The sequence below is a fragment of the Dendrobates tinctorius genome, unplaced genomic scaffold, assembly GCF_039654945.1.
Source record: "Dendrobates tinctorius isolate UK_male_01 unplaced genomic scaffold, ASM3965494v1 ptg000078l, whole genome shotgun sequence".
NCBI lineage: Eukaryota > Metazoa > Chordata > Amphibia > Anura > Dendrobatidae > Dendrobates > Dendrobates tinctorius.
Window position 1 is genome coordinate 4,916,251 of NW_027361746.1, and position 15,365 is coordinate 4,931,615.

Here is a 15,365-nt window from a genome sequence, read left to right on the forward strand (position 1 = left end):
TGACTTTAATGCTTTTTGAGTTGGTGGTAATTCTTCATCAGCATTCTACCTTCATTACAGATGCAAGAACTTCATTTCCTGCTCATCCCAACATGCATTGTCCAATTTCTTCCCTACGTAATCCTCGATCCTCCCAAGACCTCCTACTCTCCTCCACACTTATTCGTTCCTCACACAACTGCCTCCAAGATTTCTCCCGAATATCCCCTATCCTCTGGAATGCCATACCTCAACATGTCCGATTATCCACCACCCTCGGATCCTTCAAACGGAACCTGAAAACCCATCTTTTCAGGAAAGCTTACAGCCTGCAATAACCATTCTGCCGCATCACCATCACCTGAGCTGCCGCCTCATCACCACCAGAGCTGCTGCACCCCGACCTTCTGTCTCTTCCCCACTATCCCATAGAATATAAGTCTTCAAGGACAGGGTCCTCTCCCCTCTGTACCAGTCTGTCATCGTAAATTTGTTTACTGTTAATGATATCTATAACTTTGTATGTAACCCCCCTTCTCATGTAGAGCACCATGGAATTAATGGCGCTACATAAATAAATAATAATAATAACTTGCCTGCTCCTAACTAAAATCCCACCTCCTTTTTATACATGTGCAGCGTGACAGACAGGAGAACAGGAGCAGAGCGAAAAAGAGCTGCCTCCACTTCCTATAATCTCTCTTGAATTCTCCTTTGCTGGAGAAATTTCACTTGTCAATCCGAAGTGGACAGCAAGTTTTTTTTCATTATTATGTTAACTAAAATGATCTGAAGATTTCCAAATTATCAATCAAATGAGCTTAAGTTGTCAAAAAACTCAGTGACCATTTTATTTTTCTAGAAACCAGAATATCAATTTAATAACACATTAAATTCAATAGAAGCATTAAACATTTCAGAAAAGTTTGATGTGCCCAGTAGAGTCAGGCTATGTGCACACGTAGCTGAACTCTCGCGGAAGTTACCGCAAGAGTAATAGTGTTTGACGAGTGTTTGACATAGTGTTTGATGAGTGTGACCAACTTTTTACTATTGAGGCTGCCTATGCAGCATCAATAGTAAAAGATATAATGTTAAAAATAATAAAAAAAAATGGTGTTATATTCACCTTCCGGCATCCCACGCAGCCTTCCCGGGCCTCAGCGATGCTTCCGTTCCCAGTAATGCCTTGCGAGACCTTTCAGGACGTCGCGGTCTCGCGAGGAATAGGGACTGCTACATTATCGTGAGACCGCTACGTCATCAAAGGTCTCGCAAGGCATTATTGGAAACGGAAGAGTCGCTGAGGCCCGGGAAGGCTGCGCGGGACGCCGGAAGGTGAATATAACACCATTTTTTATTCTATTTTTTACAGGGATATGGTACCCAGAGCCTGGAAGACAGTCTCCTCTCCTCCAGACCCTGGGTACCATCCACAACTGTTCTGCTTACTTTTCACATGGTTGGCACAGCCACATGCGGGAAGTAAGCAGAACAGTGCAATCCTATGGGTGCGGGAGCGCCGCGATTCCGCAAAATAATGAGCATGCTCCGTATTTTTCCACGATGCGATTCCGCTGCGGGAAAATCCGCAGCATTAGCACAGCATTGCGGAATCCCATAGGATTGCATGGGATGCTGTTTTTTTGCCTTTTTGCGGCAAAATCTTGCATTAAAAAACGCTGCGAAAACGCAAAAAAGCGCGACGTGTGAACGCAGCCTAGCAGTTAAGTTATTTCACAACATGTAAAACATTTATTGGTAAAATCAGTAAAGTACTCGGTTGCTACATGGCAAACAAATTCATTTATATTAAAAAGAAATCACTTGAAATAATGTGACACTATAATAACAAAACATAACTGGGTTCATTTCACTTCAGCACCGAAGTGGCACTGGATTTTCAGGCTGCAATCATAAGAGCACTCAGGACATTATTTGCTATTGAGTAACGACACTGGTGATTTTTCCCACAAACAAGTCGCAAATGCTGGCGCTGTTTCTGCATGTTAAGCAAGAGCAGAGATTATTTCAGCCAGTGATGATGCCTTAAACATGGTCACTATAATATAAATTAATATTGCATCTTTTACAGTAGCATGAAAATATTGTTGTTATTGTTATTATTAATAATATCATCACAGTTCTATAAATTATATCTTGTTCCTATCTTGTGCAAACAATAGTTTACAAAGAGGGTATATTTTACATAGTGTTAGTTTATATTTAATAATATCATGTATTAAGAGTTAATTATACATGAGTGGATCGATTCATGGAGATTCAAGTTCGAGTCGAATTTTGTTAAATTTGCAGTCTCATACAATTTCAACCATTTTGAAATTCAATTTGCAGTTTGAAAAGAGAAAAAAAAAACATGCTCAGCACCGTTTCCCACACTGCTGAAGCATCAGAGAATGGGCAAAGATCATATTGTATTGCCACAAGGGCCTCCCCATAATGCCCTGAAGCTATGAAATCTAGCTGATTATCATACCTTGGGCAGTGGTGATCAGTACCTCAACCATCACAGATCAGCAGTTCCCAGACTGTGTAAGTCTCTCCTGTAGACTGTAAGCTCTTATGGTCAGCGGGGTCCTCTCTCTCCTGTAGAGTGTAAGCTGTTATGGTCAGCGGGGTCCTCTCTCTCCTGTAGAGTGTAAGCTCTTATGGTCAGCGAGGTCCTCTCTCTCCTGTAGATTGTAAGCTCTTATGGTCAGTGGGGTCCTCTCTCTCCTGTAGAGTGTAAGCTCTTATGGTCAGCGGGTCCTCTCTCTCCTGTAGAGTGTAAGCTCTTATGGTCAGCGGGGTCCTCTCTCTCCTGTAGAGTGTAAGCTCTTATGGTCAGCGGGGTCCTCTCTCTCTCCTGTAGAGTGTAAGCTCTTATAGTCAGCGAGGTCCTCTCTCTCCTGTAGAGTGTAAGCTCTTATGGTCAGCGGGGTCCTCTCTCTCCTGTAGAGTGTAAGCTCTTATGGTCAGCGGGGTCCTCTCTCTCTCCTGTAGAGTGTAAGCTCTTATAGTCAGCGAGGTCCTCTCTCTCCTGTAGAGTGTAAGCTCTTATGGTCAGCGAGGTCCTCTCTCTCCTGTAGAGTGTAAGCTCTTATGGTCATTGGGGTCCTCTCTCTCCTGTAGAGTGTAAGCTCTTATGGTCAGTTGGGCTCTCTCTCTCCTGTAGAGTGTAAGCTCGTATGGTCAGCGAGGTCTTCTCTCTCCTGTAGAGTGTAAGCTCTTATGGTCAGCAGGGTCCTCTCTCTCCTGTAGAGTGTAAGCTCTTATGGTCAGCAGGGTCCTATCTCTCCTGTAGAGTGTAAGCTCTTATGGTCAGTTGGGCTCTCTCTCTCCTGTAGAGTGTAAGCTCGTATGGTCAGCGAGGTCTTCTCTCTCCTGTAGAGTGTAAGCTCTTATGGTCAGCAGGGTCCTCTCTCTCCTGTAGAGTGTAAGCTCTTATGGTCAGCAGGGTCCTATCTCTCCTGTAGAGTGTAAGCTCTTATGGTCAGTTGGGCTCTCTCTCTCCTGTAGAGTGTAAGCTCGTATGGTCAGCGAGGTCTTCTCTCTCCTGTAGAGTGTAAGCTCTTATGGTCAGTGAGGTCCTCTCTCTCCTGTAGAGTGTAAGCTCTTATGGTCACTGGGGTCATCTATCTCTTCTGTAGAGTGTAAGCTCTTATGGTTAGCAGGGTCCTCTATCTCCTGTAGAGTGTAAGCTCTTATGGTCAGTGAGGTCCTCTCTCTCTCTCGTGTATAGTGTAAGCTCTTGTGGTCAGCGAGGTTCTCTCTCTCTCTCCTGTAGAGTGTAAGCTCTTTTGATCAACAGGGTTGTCTCTCTCTTCTGCAGAGTGTAATCTCTTATGGTCAGCGGAATCCTCTCACTCTATATGTCTCTCTCTGTACTGTAGATTGTAAGCTCTTATGTTTATCCGGGTCCTCTCTCTCTTCACACAACCATATTTTCTGTCCATGTGCTATCCATTCGAAAAACTAACAGCACTCGAACCAAACTTATTCAATGGGGCAGTGAAGATGAAGGTTGGAAAAAGTTATTTTAATGGGGTTTTATAGTACTTAAAATGTTGTGCCCAAATATCTATTTTTACAACCTAGCCACTTTTGTAATTAGCTTTATTAGGTTCTCCCTTTCTAATCTGTACATGTATTTTTTACTTCACTTTCTGTGATATTTTGCTTGCGAGGAGTCTCAAATGGGATGTCACAGGAGGCTAGGGCAGCGATAATTTTCCTGCCGCATCTAATGACCCTCCTGGAATGGGATGTCATCAGAAGACAGTGTTGCAGTTACTTATTATAGTTTTATGTATCGCTGCCTTCAGAGGAGGTCCTGGTTCGAACGTAGAAGCTGCATGAGAGGCGAGTGCAGTGTTGGCACTCTGCTTCTATTCCCTACAATGTAACTTCTAACTGTGAAACAAGATGCCATCAGCTGTCTCACAGCTTCTAGTATCTGATAACGGTTCACTTGAGGGTGCTGCTAGAAGCTGTTAAAATATGCAACGGTGGAGCTAGAAGCAGAATGCAAGAGCTGCACTCACAGAGCTAATCCAAGTGTGAAGAAATTGCATAAAAAACTGCAATTCTGACATTGTTTTTTGAGGAAATTCTTTCAGCTGCTTATATTGTGTGGTAAAAGTGACCTGGTGATATGATTTTAGTTGTCAATACTATTAAGGTGATTTTTAACTATTTTAGTGGTGCCAAAAATTGGAAGTTTGTAAATACATTCTTTTTAATTGTGTCTCCATTTTACAAGACCGGTAATTTTTATTTTTTGCTAGGTGAGCTGAAATTTTGACTGTTAGGCTATGTGCACACGGTGCGGATCCTCCCGCGGATTTTTCCACGCTGATTTTACGAAATCTGCCGGTCAAATGGCCTGCATTTTTCCTGCGGATTTCTTCCTTTTTTTTGTGGTTTTACTGCCATTTTTGTGCGGTTTTCCACTGCGGTTTTCCACCTGCGGATTTGTAGAATGGAGCAGGTGGAAAACTGCAGCAAAACCGCATAAAAGAAGTCACATGCTGCTTTTTTTTTCCACGCAAAAACCACGCGGAAAAACCCGCAGCATGTGCACAGCGGTTTTTTTTTCATAGGCTAAAATGGTACTGTACATCACCTGCGGTTCTGCTGCAGATCCGCAGCAGCAAATCCGCTGCGGATCCGCAGTAGAAACCACACCGTGTGCACAGAGCCTTACTATTTTGGAATACATATTGTTAGGCGTCAGGTTTCTGCGTCTGCTCTGCAGGAATCCAGAGCCTCACATTCTGCGGTCTCCTGCTGTCTATATACTGCAGAGAAGATTACTTTGCAGCAGACCGCTCCAGAGACTAGGTTCCTCTGTGCTCATACTGGGGATGCTCATGAGACGATCTCCCAATGGAGATCGGGAGTCATGTGTCCAGGTCCTGCTCCAGATCTCATTGGTCCATTTCGGAGATCTGGAAGGTCCCGCATGGCTATAAAAAGCGCGCATGACCGTTCGGCCATGTGCTAGTATAGACATTACTTGCTAGATGTGTGAATGGTGACGGATGTATGATTCTGGTGACTGACTCATTTGAAACCCCTTCCCTCTAATATTATGCATGTGGATAGGGAATTAGTTCAGCAGTCAGCGCCAGTCAGTGGCAAGCCTTAGGCCACTGTGCACACCACGCCTCTACACTAGCGTCCGATTGTGCTACTCATCACGGCACTATCGTATCGCGGCAGTGTCCTACGCAGCGCTGCAGTTGCAGCTCTCTTTGGCGCCCGCAGTAGCGACGCCGCACACACAGTAGGTCTAGACGGACTTCTGCCTTGGGGCCTGCACCTGTGACCTGATACCGTGTGTGCATTTATCTGAGACCTGTGACGCTAACAGGCTCAGCCTTTTTGTGTTTACCCTTACTGGCATCTCTGTGATTAAACAGTGATTGCTCTACGCACCTGGGTGACGTTTAACCCCGTGCGCATTATACCGCCATATAGCACGTCTGCCATTACTCAGCAGCAGTTATAACGCCCTCTGCACGGTGGACCCCAAGCGGCGAATGCACTTTATTAATTATTTATTTTATTTAGTGCGTTCCGCCGTTCCTAACATTATACTAGCGCCAGGGTCTGGCTAGTGATGGTAGAACAGCAGCAACTCTTACAGTATATTCGGCAGCTGGAGGGCCGGTTGGCTACTCTTGAGAAGCTATCTCAGCTGCGAAATCCACTGAAGCTGCTGTACAGGCAATCGCAGACGCGGTTTCACGTATGTCCACGTCCTCCCACTCGCCGACAGTTACCCACCTCCCGTTGCCCGATAAATTTTCTGGCGATGGCGCCTCCTGTAGGGGTTTCGTCAGCCAGTGCTCTATCCAGCTGGAGTTACTGGCTGCGAGATTCCTTACAGAACAGGCCAAGGTGGGGTTTATTGTTTCCCTTCTGTCGGGCAAGGTGTTGGAGTGGGTTAAACCACTATGGGAGCGTGGTGGCCCAGAGTTTCGGACCGCTGCTCAGTTTTTAACAGCTATTAAGCAGGTCTTCCTGGGACCACGGGTCACACATGACACCTCTCTTCAGCTACTTGCTTTGACTCAGGGATCCCTCTCGGTTAGTTAGTAAGTATGCCGTTTGTTTTCGGACACTGGCTTCCGAGCTGGAGTGGTCTGACAAAGCCCTCATCCCTGTGTTTTGGAGAGGTTTAGCGGAGCATGTTAAGAATGCTCTCTCTACCAGAGGGGTTCCTGCAAGTATGGAAGAGCTGATTGCCAGTTCCACCCGCATTGATCTCCGTTTTTCGGAGCGCGGCCTGGAGCGTGCTGAATGCAAACGGAAGGTTACCTCGGCTCCCAACTTTTTTGAGCCTCTGGAACCACCCGAGCAAGAGACGCCACTCCCAGAGCCCATGGAGGTGTCTCGCGCCGTTCTCGTGGCGCGTCCGGCACAAAACTCCATTTGCGGTTACCATTGTCAACACGCTGTTCCCCAGGATAACGGGGCCCCGCAATGGCCAAACTCTGTGCCGCCGGGCAAGACCTTTGTCCCCCCTCACCGTCGGCCGAAGGTTCTCATGTGGACACTCACATCCAGGGCGGGTGGTCACTGTGGCTACATGCAGACCACAAAACTCCTGGCAGGGTCTTATTGGTGGCTGCACAGGGCTCGGGACATTAAAAAATATATTCAGGCATGCGCCTCATGTGCTCGGGTTGGCCTTCTTAAACAGAGAGTGGAGACATCCGCCGACACACCGCGGCGTTTCACATGAACTTATGCTCCGGGAGGTTTTGCCGCTCCCGTTGTCTCCCACATGTCCCTTCTTAAACATGGCGATCTTGCCGCCTCTGATACCTTCCATGTGTCCCGGTTTTCCGTGTCACCTACCGGGACATCAGACTTGCCTTCGGACGAGTCTGAGGCCTTTGCCTCTGATGAGCACAAGGTGGTGGATTGGAAGGCTCAGAGGGAATTAGTTCAGCAGTCAGCGCCAGTCAGTGGCAAGCCTTAGGACACTGTGCACACCGCGCCTCTACACTAGCGTCCGATTGTGCTACTCCTCATGGCACTATCGTCTCATGGCAGTGTCCTACGCTGCGCTGCAGTTGCAGCTCTCTTTGGCACCTGCAGTAGCAACGCTGCACACATGGTAGGTCTAGACGGACGCAGTTCCTTCTGCCTTTGGTCCTGCACCTGTGACCTGATACCGTGTGTGCATTTATCTGAGACCTGTGGTGCTAACAGGCTCAGCCTTTTTATGTTTACCCTTACTGGCATCTCTGTGATTAAACAATGATTGCTCTGCGCACCTGGGTGACGTTTAACCCCTTGTGCATTATACCGCCTTATAACACGTCTGCCATTACTCAGCAGCAAGTTATAACACCCTCTGCATGGTGGACCCCGAGCGGCGAGCGCACTTTATTATTTATTTTATTTAGTGCGTTCCGCCGTTCCTAACACATATGGCATTGTGATCACTTCAAACTGAATTTTTTTTACAACATTGAAGAGACCAAAAAATAGTTTTGGTGTTTTTAGTTTATGGTTTTAATAATCTCGTTAATTAATTTTCTATTTTGATAGTTCAGACTTTTATTGACTTAGCGATACCACATATGTTTGCGGCATTTTTTATATCTTTATTTTTAATAGGGCGAAAAGGGGTGATTCTAATTTTTTTATAAAAAAATTATTTCTACTCTACTTGTTAGTCTCTTTAGAGGAGTTGAATCTGTGATAGTCTGATTGCTTTTACTAAAGTATATACAGCAATATATAGCAATACCATAATATATACATTACCTGCTGATTTGGGAAAAGCAAGCTGGACATTTATCAGAGCAAGCTTCAAGTTGTCTTCCTTCCCATTTTCATCTTGCTCCTCTGTTCCTGTCTTCTTTCCAGGGTTCACAGCTGCGCATGGCAAATTGAAGAACTGATAGGCTCCTGCTAGACTGCAGGGGCAGGATCTTCATGCAGCACTCTGACATCATTATTAACAGGTTAGCCAAAAGTCGAAGCCACATTATTATTATTATTACCATAATAATTTAAATTACAACTTGCACATTAAACTGAAAATTTTATTCACTACCAGAAAAAGAAATAAACAAACCAAATCTCATAACTCTCTGCTTCAAACAGTAGTTTACAAAAATTATGTATATTTCAAGGGATAATGCAAATCAGTAGTGGTCCATCAACTGGATCACATAATTAATTAAAAAGAGTTTTACAACTCAAATCTGAGTTTCAGAATGTAGATTTTGGTGTGGAGAACACAAACAGAGGATATCTCACATTGTGTAAGGTCACAATTTGCTGATTAGTGAAAACTTGACCATTGAGACTACATTCTACTTTCAAAAGCTGTTATAAGTAGTGAACAACCCTTTTACTTCACAAAAGATTAATGCATTCTTTTAACCCCTTCCCGACCAGTGACACATTGTATGCGTCATGAAAGTCGGTGGCAATCTAACCAATGACGCATATGCTGTGTCATGAATTCATAGCCCCCCTGCGGGTCGGGTGACCGGGGTCAATGAAAAGTCTCCCGACCCGCAGGTACAGGGGGCTTTGTACTTCACCCCAGTGGGGAAGACTTTGCCCCCCCCGCGGCTATGATCGCTCTGATTGGCTGTTAAAAGTGAAACAGCCAATCAGAGCGATAGTAATATTTCATCAATGAAATTTGAAGAAATATTACAATCCAGCCATGACCGATACTGCAGTAGCATCGGACATGGCTGGAGACAGCAATCAGACCCCACTCCCACCGGCTGTCGGGGGCGATCGGCCCCCGCCACTGATTAACGGTGGCAATCTGCCGCCGCAATCATTATCTGCTCCTCCCCTTCCCCTGCCCTCCGCTCCCCCCACACTCTGATCACCATCCCTCCCCCGGTACAAACTGTGTCCCCGTGACACTCCTGGCATCCCTCTGTCCCTCCTGCATGGATGCCGCCATCTTCCAAAATGGCGGGCGCATGAGCAGTGCGCCATTCGAATCTGCAAGCAGCAGATTCCATTCATTCATTTTGATCACTGTGATAAACTCTCACAGTGATCAAAATAAAAATAATAGTATATCACCGCCCCCCTTATCACCCCCATAGGTAGGGACAAACAATAAAATAAAGAAAATATTTTTATTTGTATTTTTCCATTAGGGTTAGAATTAAGGTTAGGGTTGGAATTAGGGTTAGGGTTTGAATTGGGGTTAAGATTAGAGTTAGGGTTGTGTTGGGGTTAGGATTGGGATTAGGGTTAGGCTTGTGGTTAAAGTTATGGTTAGGGTTGGGATTAGGGTTAGGGATGTGTTGGGGTTAGGGTTTTGGTTAGGGTTAGGGGTGTGTTGGGGTTAAGGTTGAGTTAGAATTGAGGGGTTGCCATTATTTAGACACCTCAGGGGGTCTCCAATCGCGATATGGTGTTACCATTGATTCCAGCCAATTTTGCGTTCAAAAAGTCAAACAGTGGTCCCTCCCTTCCGAGCTCTGCCATGCACCCAAACAATGGTTTACCCCAACATATGGGGTATCAGCGTACTCAGGACAAACTGGACAGCAACTTTTGGAGTCCTATTTCTCCTGTTACCCTTGTGAAAATAAAAAATTGCCGGCTAAAAAATCATTTTTTTGAGGAAAAAAAATGATTTTTTTATTTTCATGGCTCTGCGAAATAAACTTCTGTGAAGCACTTGGGGGGTTCAAAGTGCTTTCCACACATCTAGATAAGTTCCTTCAGGGGTCTAGTTTCCAAAATGGGGTCACTTGTGGGGGTGCTCCAATGTTTAGGTACACAAGTGCTCTCCAAACGCGACATGGTTTCCGCTAACGATTGGAGCTAATTTTCCATTCATAAAGTCAAATGGCGCTCCTTCCCTTCCGGGCCCTGTCATGCACCAAAACAGTGGTTTATGACCACATATGAGGTATTGGTGTGCTCAGGAGAAATTGCCCAACAAATTTTAGGATCCATTTCATCCTGCTGCCCATGTGAAAAATGGAAAAACTGAGGCTAAGATAAAATTTTTGTGAAAAAAATGTACTTTTTTTAACGGATCAATTTGTGAAGTACCTGGGGGTTCAAAGTACTCACTATGCATCTAGATAAGTTCCTTTGGGGGTCTAGTTTCCAAAATGGGGTCACTTGTGCGGGAGCTCCAATGTTTAGGCACACAGGGGCTCTCCAAACACTACATGGCAACCGCTAAATATTCCAGCATATTTTCCATTCAAAAAGTCAAATGGCGCTCCTTCCCTTCTGAGCCCTGCCGTGCGCCCAAACAGTGGTCTATGACCACATATGAGGTATCGGTGTGCTCAGGAGAAATTGCCAAACAAATTTTATGATCCATTTTATCCTGTTGACCATGTAAAAATTAAAAAATTGATGCTAAAAGATAATTTTTGTTGGAAAAATAAAAATGTCCATTTTTTCCTTCCACGCTGTTTTAGTTCCTGTGAAGCACCTGAAGGGTTAATAATCTTCCTGAATGTAGTTTTGAGTAGCTTGAGGGGTGCAGTTTTTAGAATGGTGTCACTTTTGGGAATCTTCTGCCATATAGACCCCTCAAAGTGACTTTAAATGTGTGGTGGTCCTTAACAAAAATGGTTTTGTAAATTTTGTTGTAAAAATGAGAAATCACTGGTCAACTTTTAACCCTTATAACTTCCTAACAAAAAAATTTTGTTTCCAAAATTGTGCTGTTGTAAAGTAGACATGTGGAAAATGTTATTTATTAACTACGTTGTGTCACATAACTCTCTGGCTTAACAAAATAAAAATTCAAAACTTGAAAATTGCGAAATTTTCAAAATTTTTACCAAATTTCTGATTTTTTCACAAGTAAACACAAAAATTATCAACCTAAATTTACCACTATCATGAAGCCAATATGTTAGGAAAAAACAATCTCAGAATCGCTAGGATCCGTTGAAGCATTTCAGAGTTATTACCTCATAAAGGGACACTGGTCAGAATTGCAAAAAATGGCCTCGTCATTAAGGCCAAATTAGGCTTGGTCATGAAGGAGTTAATGCTATAAAAGGGCCATACATTGTAGTTGGCTACATAAGGCCAAAACTGTTCCTACCACGATGGCCAATTGGTGCTTCATTGTGCTTCACAGTAGTGTTCCGTTGGTCTGTAATGTGTGTGGGTAGAGATTTAGCCACTATGCCACGGCACTGTCATTGCACCATCTGGCCATACCCTGTTGTAAATCCTACAAGAAAGAATACCACACTTAGATAGTAGTTAAAATATATAATTATTTAAACAGTTTAAAGTAGATATTTGATCATATAAAAAATATGCACAAACTCCAGGGAAATGTAACGGGTATCAGGAGATTTGGAATATAATTGTAATAATCGCCATATAATCAATATAAAAAATAATGAGTCGTCCAGAAAGTCGCCATACCAATTCAGTCAAAGGAGAGTGCCAACTATATAAATAATCTGCAAGTGAATCTATTTTATCTGGGCTACAGGAATGATTGCCTGGTCAGTAATTATCTTGTACCTTTACCCCATGACTGTTCTAACATACCTTGCAGCAGAGGCTATCAGTCAGCTACTAATTTTGTCACAGAGACGATTCTCCAGCGGGACGAAAATGGAGGTCAGTATTAGATCTGAGAGCACAATTACTAACATGCACCAATGCACTTTATTATACTGCAGTAATAAAGTAAATGTGTGAAATAAATTTGTATCATATCACATCTAGTGATGAGCGAGTATACTCGTTACTCGAGATTTCCCGAGAATGCTCGGGTGATCTCCGAGGATTTGGATGTGTTCGGAGATTTAGTTTCTGTCACCGTAGCTGCACGATTTGCAGCTGCTAGACAGCCTGAATACATGTGGGGATTCAAAACAAACAGGCATTCTTCACATGCATTCAGGCTGTCTAGCAGCCACAAATCATGCAGCTACAGCGACAGAAACTAAATCTCCGAGCACACCCAAAATACTCGGAGATCACCCGAGCATGCTCAGGAAATCTCAAGTAGCGAGTATACTCGCTCATCACTAATCACATCAGGTACATATAGTAGTGGATAGTACATAGCTACACAGACCAATCTCCAAGTACCCGCTCCCCAGCACGTGTTTCGCACACTGCTTCCTCAAGGGGAGAACCAAAACGCCACCTATTGAGATGGCCAGCTGGCTGCTTGATGTTGTTTCACAGTCATGTGCCATTGGTCTGCAATGTGTGTGGTTAGAGCTTTGGCCGCTATGCCATGGCACTGCTGTTGTGCCATCTGGCCATACCCTGTTGTATTGAAGCCATATGGATCAATGTTAAATATTTTAAAACTTACACTGAAATCATAGCAAATTCTGAAAGTAAAAGAGCTAATGTCTGGACAAAATATTACCATCTGTAGCCACACATCACTTAATGGAGTTTTCTATGTAAGACACTCTGTTTTCAGATTGAAGAGTACCTTTGGGTCAGTTGATAACTTTACACCCAGATACACACTCAAACATCTTTTAAGTGAAACTGCGGAGAAAATTTGCTATTTAATATGGGACATTTAACTGAATGGACAACTATGTAGTATATGAATGAGCAAAGTTCACCAGAAGGAGAACTGCTTTTGTTGGTGGCTCTTTACTTTTTACTTTTTAAAAATGTAAACTGTCCCATCTAAAGGATCCAAAGCCCCTTACTGGAGATATAGCAATAGGAGTCCATGGAGAGACAACTCCATTAACAGGATAAAATATAATAATACTCCATATACATGTGGGGGACAGGAATCTGAAAACAGAGGACAATCCTGATTTGGCCTAATAAATATATAGTAAACATATAATGAACAATTATTTTGGTAAATCTTTATTCATTGGAGATAAAACAGTTAAACATGCAGGTGCCCTGTAATTCACAGATTGTAGACAAACATGGAAACACCGGAGGTATATACAGAACTTCCCGAATGCACAGTAAACTTTTTTATTTTCCTCTGTTGGTTTATAAAATGTTCCAGTTTCTTGGATTTCATAGACTGCTTAAGAACATATCACCTCTTCACATCTGTCCCCTTGTACGCAGCTCTGTATAGAAACTGAAACTTAAACTTGAAGTTGCTAATCACATTGCAAGCCAGTGTATATATCTAGGTACCGTATATGGCTTTCAAACGTCTGCGATTTTTCTCATATGTAAAAATAGGGACCATTGTTTATCATTGTTTTGGATCTGATTTTAAGCAGTGTTTGGTCAGTGTAAATTTTTACCATCAGTGTTTCATCAGTGATCTTCATGTTTAACCCTTCATGACATGCCGATTTTCCATTTTTTTTCGTTTTCGTTTTTTCCACCCCATCTTCCCTTCCAAGAGCCATAACTTATTTATTTTTCTATCAGAAGAACCATATTAGAGCTCATTTTTTGCAGGGTGAGTTGTACTTTTGAATTATACCATTAACTTTCCAACATAGTGTATTGGAAAATGGGAAAAAAATTCCAAATGCGGTGAATTTGGAAAAAAAAGGGCAATTTCACAATTATTTTGGGGTGATTTTATTAACAATTTCCATTATATGGTAAAACTAACCTGGCAATATGATTCTCCAGGTCAGTATGAGTACACATATCTCAAACGCGTATCTTTTTTTTTTTTGCTTAAGTGGTGTGTTAGGCGCCGGAATTCTCCCACTGCATGAGATGAATCTGAAGCCTTGTCTGGTGCTGTGGTCTCCTATTCAGGCTCAGCTGCTGGGATGACTGCTCGGCACAGACTTCAATCCCAGCCCAGGCTCATGCTGCATGTGTAGTTACTGCTGTCTCTCCAGCTAAGCCTATGGTGACTATGGTTTAATTATATAAACAGTAAAATGATTAAAATTGATGGTGTTGGCCCTTTAAAGAACAATGAGGGTGAAATCATAGAGAGCGATGTGGGAAAAGCAAATGTTTTAAATACTTTTTTCTCAACAGTGTTCACACAGGAAAAGGATTTGCCAGGGGAATTGCAGAGTGATAATGTAAAATCCCCATTAAATATTACCTGCCTAACCCAGGAAAAAGTACAGAACCGCCTTAGTAAGATTAAAATTGACATATCACCAGGCCCTGATGGCATTCACCCTCGGGTATTAAGGGAGTTAAGTAATGTGATAGACAGGCCTCTATTCCTTATATTTAAAGACTATAGAATAGAAACAGGGTCTGTTCCTTTTGATTGGCGGCAAGCAAATGTGCTACCAATATTCAAAAAGGGGTGTAAAAGGGAACCTGGAAACTATAGGCCGGTAAGCTTAACATCTGTCGTGGGTAAAATTTTTGAAGGGTTTCTAAGGGATACCATTATGGAATATCTCAATGTTAATAAATGTTTAACTCCATATCAACATGGATTTATGAAGGATCACTCCTGTCAATCTAACCTGATCAGCTTCTATGAGGATGTAAGCTCTCAAATGGACCAAGGAGAATCATTGGATGTCATTTATTTCGACTTCTCTAAAGCATTTGACACTGTCGCACATAAAAGATTGGTAAGTAAGATGAGAAAGCTTGGGCTAGAGGAAAATGTGTGTAGATGGGTAGGTAGCTGGCTTAGTGATAGAAAACAAAGAGTGGTTATTAAAGGGGCATACTCAGATTGGGCCAGGGTTACTAGTGGGGTACCACAGGGTTCTGTATTGGGCCCCCTACTATTTAACATATTTATTAATGATCTAGTGGATGGCTTACACAGTAAAATATCAGTATTTGCAGATGATACAAAACTATGTAAGGTAGTTAACACAAAGGAGGACAGTTTGCAACTACAGACAGATTTGAGTAAATTGGAGAATTGGGCTGAAAAATGGCAAATGAGGTTTAACACAGATAAGTGTAAGGTTATGCACATGGGAAGGAGAAAC

The 15,365-nt window shown here is 43.1% G+C and overlaps 1 long non-coding RNA gene across 1 annotated transcript in view; it reads left to right on the forward strand.

The window, feature by feature from the left end:
- The window catches only part of LOC141096693 (uncharacterized), a 357,552-nt gene that overhangs the window by 296,136 nt on the left and 46,051 nt on the right, over nt 1-15,365 (forward strand). The window contains exons 2-3 of the long non-coding RNA XR_012233753.1: nt 8,368-8,465; nt 12,032-12,096. This is a non-coding gene — a long non-coding RNA (uncharacterized lncRNA). The remainder of the gene's footprint in view (nt 1-8,367; nt 8,466-12,031; nt 12,097-15,365) is intronic.